The sequence below is a fragment of the Oreochromis niloticus genome, unplaced genomic scaffold (assembly GCF_001858045.2).
Source record: "Oreochromis niloticus isolate F11D_XX unplaced genomic scaffold, O_niloticus_UMD_NMBU tig00002608_pilon, whole genome shotgun sequence".
In the NCBI taxonomy this organism is placed as follows: Eukaryota; Metazoa; Chordata; class Actinopteri; order Cichliformes; family Cichlidae; genus Oreochromis; species Oreochromis niloticus.
In genome coordinates, this window is record NW_020327673.1 from 917 (window position 1) to 5,882 (window position 4,966).

The following is a 4,966-nucleotide window of genomic DNA, read 5'->3' on the forward strand; positions in this document are numbered from 1 at the left end:
AGCCAAAATATCAGATACGGTACTTTTGTTTTTTCTTTTTAATCAAACATAACTCAGTAGTGCTCCATTTTCACCTAATGTTAATGTACAGTAAGTACTAATTGTGGGCTAGCAGAAGCTAGGAGGTTAGATAATCAAGGTGATGACTAAGTAATATTTGTAAATGACAGAGTAGCTCTTGATTCCACAGAGCTAGGTGATCAACTATTTGGCACAGCTGACAGACTTTCTTCAGCTAATTGACCTGTTGGAGTCGTGGTTCAATAAGCCGTCCGTTTGTGAGGTGAGTCAATTTCATCAAGCAGCAGCTCATTAGCTGACTGGCTGGTTAACTGTCTCAGTAACGGAGCCAAACTCCTCCTTGAGCAGTTTGAACACGTTGTCCGAGAACTCGTCTCTCGCCTGCCCGTGCCGTTCAGCAGGAGTCGGGGTGGTGTGGGATGTAAGAGGACGGGCAGTGCAGCTCATTGAGAGTAAACCAGAAGGTGTCCGGACCCACCTGGATTAAGTGTCGGAACACACTGTGCAGGAAAGGGAAAGAAACACAGGAACAGGATTAGCTCTGAGCTGTGTTTTGCTTTGTATGTAATATCTATTGTATGGAAAACACCTTCCTATGATCCAAAGTGACAGACTGAACCAGTTTTGCTGGCTTTAACATGCGAACCAACAGTTTAACTATAAGCTCATTAACTCAACACTGCCTTTCTCTTCAGGTTTGTTTTTTAAATCACCTCCAAGCAGGAAATACTTAAGTATATTAAAGCATGTGTTTTTACTTGTGGCTGCTATGTTACCCAAACACTTAGATCAATAATTCAGAATGATGTGAGTTATTAAAGGCTGCTTGCATACTGCATTCTGAGCTATTTTTTTATTCATTTACTTTGTTTATTCACAGCTTCCATCTGTCCTTTACATTACTGTAGCTCTCACAGTGCACACATTTTGCATCAGCTGCCAGTGTAAAGGTGAAATGAGTTCCCTTTCAGATTCGTACACACAGTATTGGGATATCACGGCCCTACGTGTCCTGAAGACACTTCTATTCATGCCTGTAAGGCAACTGACCTGTGATGATATGCCACATATAAACTCATCATCACAGTCATTCCTCACTTTTTATGCTCTTTACCTGGCTAGGAACACTTTTGCCAAGTTGGGATTGCTAGCTATTGCTAGTTAGCTCTGTGGTGTGGCAACCTGAAGTAGCCTAACTGCTCCTGTTGGTTTTAGCCACCACTGCTGGAACTACATCTGCGTATTTCTGGAAGTTCCTTCTCAAGGACAAAATGAGTGAGGGTGATATTTAAATCAGGCCACAAACTGATTTACAAAGTTTCCAGCAAGGGTTAAAAGTCTTATATTACAGGTAATATACGTTAAGCATGAATACTGGTGTCTTTACCCAGACATGCAGGAACCTGATTATCCTGAGGTATTCAATTGTCAGGTCCCATGTTCCTTCCTTCAGGGAACAAAAGCTATAGCCACAGTGCTTGTTTCATGTTCAGTGTTCAGAGACAATGAATGACTCCTGAAGTCACATTTTGTTGTGTAACACCCAGCACCTCTCCAAATATGATGTTAAGCATTCAATTTAAATTCAGATTTTACTGATAAATCATGTCACGTGGCTATTAATGACCAACATGGCAATACAATGTCAACTGGATGGCACAGTTTAATTTATGGCATTCTGTCTGTGTGTAACACTCACACACATTAGTAACTAAATGAAAGATTGAGTTACTTACTACAGCGGTCCTTATAAAGACTTACCTTAAACAGGCTTCTTGCAGTCTGATGGGTTGTCTGGATCTCAGGTAGGTAGACAGGCTCACAAACAGCATCTAGGTCTGCTTCAGCTGAGAAAACCAAACACAGGACATTTTACTATATTTATTCATATAAAAATGTAATACTTTTACCTTTTATCCAGAAATTACAACAGAAATCAACTGAAAAAGAAATAAAAACGAATAAAATGCAACAAAGCCAAGTAATTTCACGGATTAATCACAGCGGCAGAATACAGTTGAGCTCGGTGCCTGGTCTTCGGTGGATCACTCCCTGCAAATATGTTACTCATAAAACTCCAGGAGCATACAGGTGGATGCTGGGTGGTGGATGGGCTGAAACAGCAGGCAGTGGTGCAGCAGGATGTGAGGAAAGTGGGGCACGTTACATGTCCAGCTCCAGGCTTGGCTCCATACATGGTTACAGTTGTGAATGCTTCTTTTCTGATTATGTCCAGTGCGTGCACATAATGACACTTTTATATCCAAAAGAACAAATCCTTTAAAATATGATCCTGGTCCGAATAATATGGGGTAAAGATACCACTGCTGGTTAATCTCCTTTTTAAACCTTCCTTGTCCCACCCACTGTGAACTGAAGCCACAGACATACTGAAACCCACTTCACAGAATAATCACAAAGAGCATCTCAAACACACAACGTGTATCGTGCCTGTTTATCTGCACACTATACTGTATGAGAGAGTTTGCTGTACACAAAGTGCCGTAAGCTATGTTAAAGGAACAGTTTCACAACAACCTGATTTCTTACAAAATGAAACAATTGTCTTTACACTGCAGTCCTTGTCACTGTTAGATGTAACGCTGGCTCTGGAAAGGCTGCAGACAGCTCTGTCACCTTTGTGACTCTTTCCTCTGTCAGCGATGAACCTCAGTGGGAGTGAATATTGAATATTTTCAACATGCTAATGGACGTATTTGAGCACAAAGTAAACAAAAATAACAACAACAACTTCTCTGAGCTTATCAATTAAATGGCTTTGCATTCGCTGATTGAACAATCACGTTTTTCTCAGTTGGGTATAAGAAGAGCTGCTTGCAGTCGTAGCTGTGTGGCAGTTTGGACCTGAGCAGCATCCTGCTGGCACAGCTGGCTGTGGTCCGTATCATCAAAGTCATGTTTAAAATATGTTTAATGACAGAGCTGCCACAGTGAAGAGGCATTTTTAGCAACAACATCACCGTCACGTGTTTAGGATGCTGAACTGTTTCACAGTTTAAGGTTTTATAATAAAACAGAGATGCCCTGATTTATGCTGTGATACCAATGGTTGATTTTCATTCACCACCACCCGGTGGTGAAGGAGCTTCAATGAGTTCTTTGACTTTTGGCTTTTCTGACGACTCATCTCCCCACACACAGCTTTAATGTCAAATCAGGCTAACAACCTAATTGTTAACCTTAGCATAGAGACATCTTCATCTCTGTACTAATGTACAGACACAAACTTGTATTGCTGTTGTCTCACTCACAGGAAGAAAGCTGACTATAACTCATTCATTTAAGAAGAATCATAAAGTTTATTCCTACAAGAAAGTTACAGCCCTGTGATCAAATAGGCTTTGATAAGATAAGATAAGATAAGATAAGATAAGATAAGATAAGATAAGATAAGATAAGAGGTCATCTATCTTCAATGTGGTTTTACATAAATGGGCTTCATGTTGCACCAATCTCCATTAAGTGAGGCGTCAACTAAGAATAGTTGTCTTGCTCTGATTTGTCCATGTTGTGGCTGCTTTGATCATTGCCAGATCCCAGGTACAGTTCTACAGGATGATGCACTCATGTTGTGTCTTGGTGAAACTGTGCTGTTTGTGAGCACTGTGTCTCTATTCTCTCACCCAGATCCAGTCTCTGGCACAGTCAGCCCAGCCCCTGCAATACAGCCAGCTGCAGTTTGTAGGCCAGGGTGTGTGTGTAGACAGGCCCAGCCTTGGCGCTTTATCGGAGCCTGCCGTGCCAGAGAGGCGCTCAGCTTGGGCAGAACCTCTTTAGAAACCCTCCTCCTCACAAAGTCCCCTCATGTTTCACCCATGTAATGTACAAAATGTAATGTACAAAAGCAGCAAGCTGTCAAAATTCAATAAAACCTTCCCGTTGTGTACTCCTGGATGAATTGTAGTATTTACAAAACGCGTATATATCCAAAAGCTGATGAAACAATTTCCCAGCAGCAGCTCTGAGTGAATAAATGACTGTTACAGACTTAACGTGTCTGTATTTGTCAGCTCATCAATAAAAATATGAATAACAAATTTAAAATATCCAGCTGATGACAGGAGCTGACGAGTAGCCTAATTTACACCCACAAGTTGAATCAGCAGACACTTGCACCAAAGATCACAAAACACTATCAGCTTCATTTATCCCAAAGTCCTACTTTGTGATTCTCTGAGACAGTTTGAAAAGCAGCTCTAAGAAGGCATCCACAGTGATTTTTCTGTGCTGATAGAAGAAATGTTAGTTAAAGAGTCTTCACATTACAACCCCCAAAAAAATAATAGAACTATTTCTGAATGAAATAAGACTGTTGTTGGAACAATCTTTGATTCTTTCACTATTAAGAGTTTAAAAAAACTAAAGACGACTTGAATAATTTTGACTCACGTAATGAAAAGAGAGGTTGTTTTACTTACCCTGAAGGCTCTGAGGACTGCTAATGGGTCATCGGCTGTGAGTGTCTGCAGGAGTGCTGGCCAGCAGCGATGAGCCATAGGCAGCAGTTCATTTTCCCTCTCACTCAGCACCTGAACGCACAACTCCAGCACGTCCAGTACCTAAAGACAAAGACGCACAACACACCTAACAATTATCTCTGTTTTGATCCTGATTAAATGTGAGCTGAAACTAATTACTGAGGTCTTCATTGAGAGCCCAAACTCCTGAGCAGGCACGACTTCAGCACAGACTTATTTCTGTTTCACTCCTGGACCAGACTGAATGTTTTTCCTTGATGAGCATTACACCAGTGAACAGTCATCCACACAGTCTGACAGGATGAATTGTACCAACGCTGGCAGTCCTACCCTCACAAGAATGATTATTTTGTTACTAGTCCAACAGTTGACTCTACATAAAACTACCTTGAGTCGGAGCCTGAGGCTGGGATCAGACAGCAGATGAATGCAGCGCTCCATAACAT

General features: G+C 41.3%; 1 long non-coding RNA gene across 1 annotated transcript; it reads right to left on the bottom strand.

Annotated features, from left to right (window-relative positions):
* Window positions 1-424: 424 nt before the first annotated feature.
* On the bottom strand, window positions 425-4,966 carry LOC109197885 (uncharacterized). Its single transcript, XR_003217843.1, has 4 exons — window positions 4,908-4,966; window positions 4,461-4,601; window positions 1,783-1,868; window positions 425-521 (listed from the first exon to the last, which is right to left on the bottom strand). It is a non-coding gene; the product is annotated as an uncharacterized LOC109197885 (long non-coding RNA).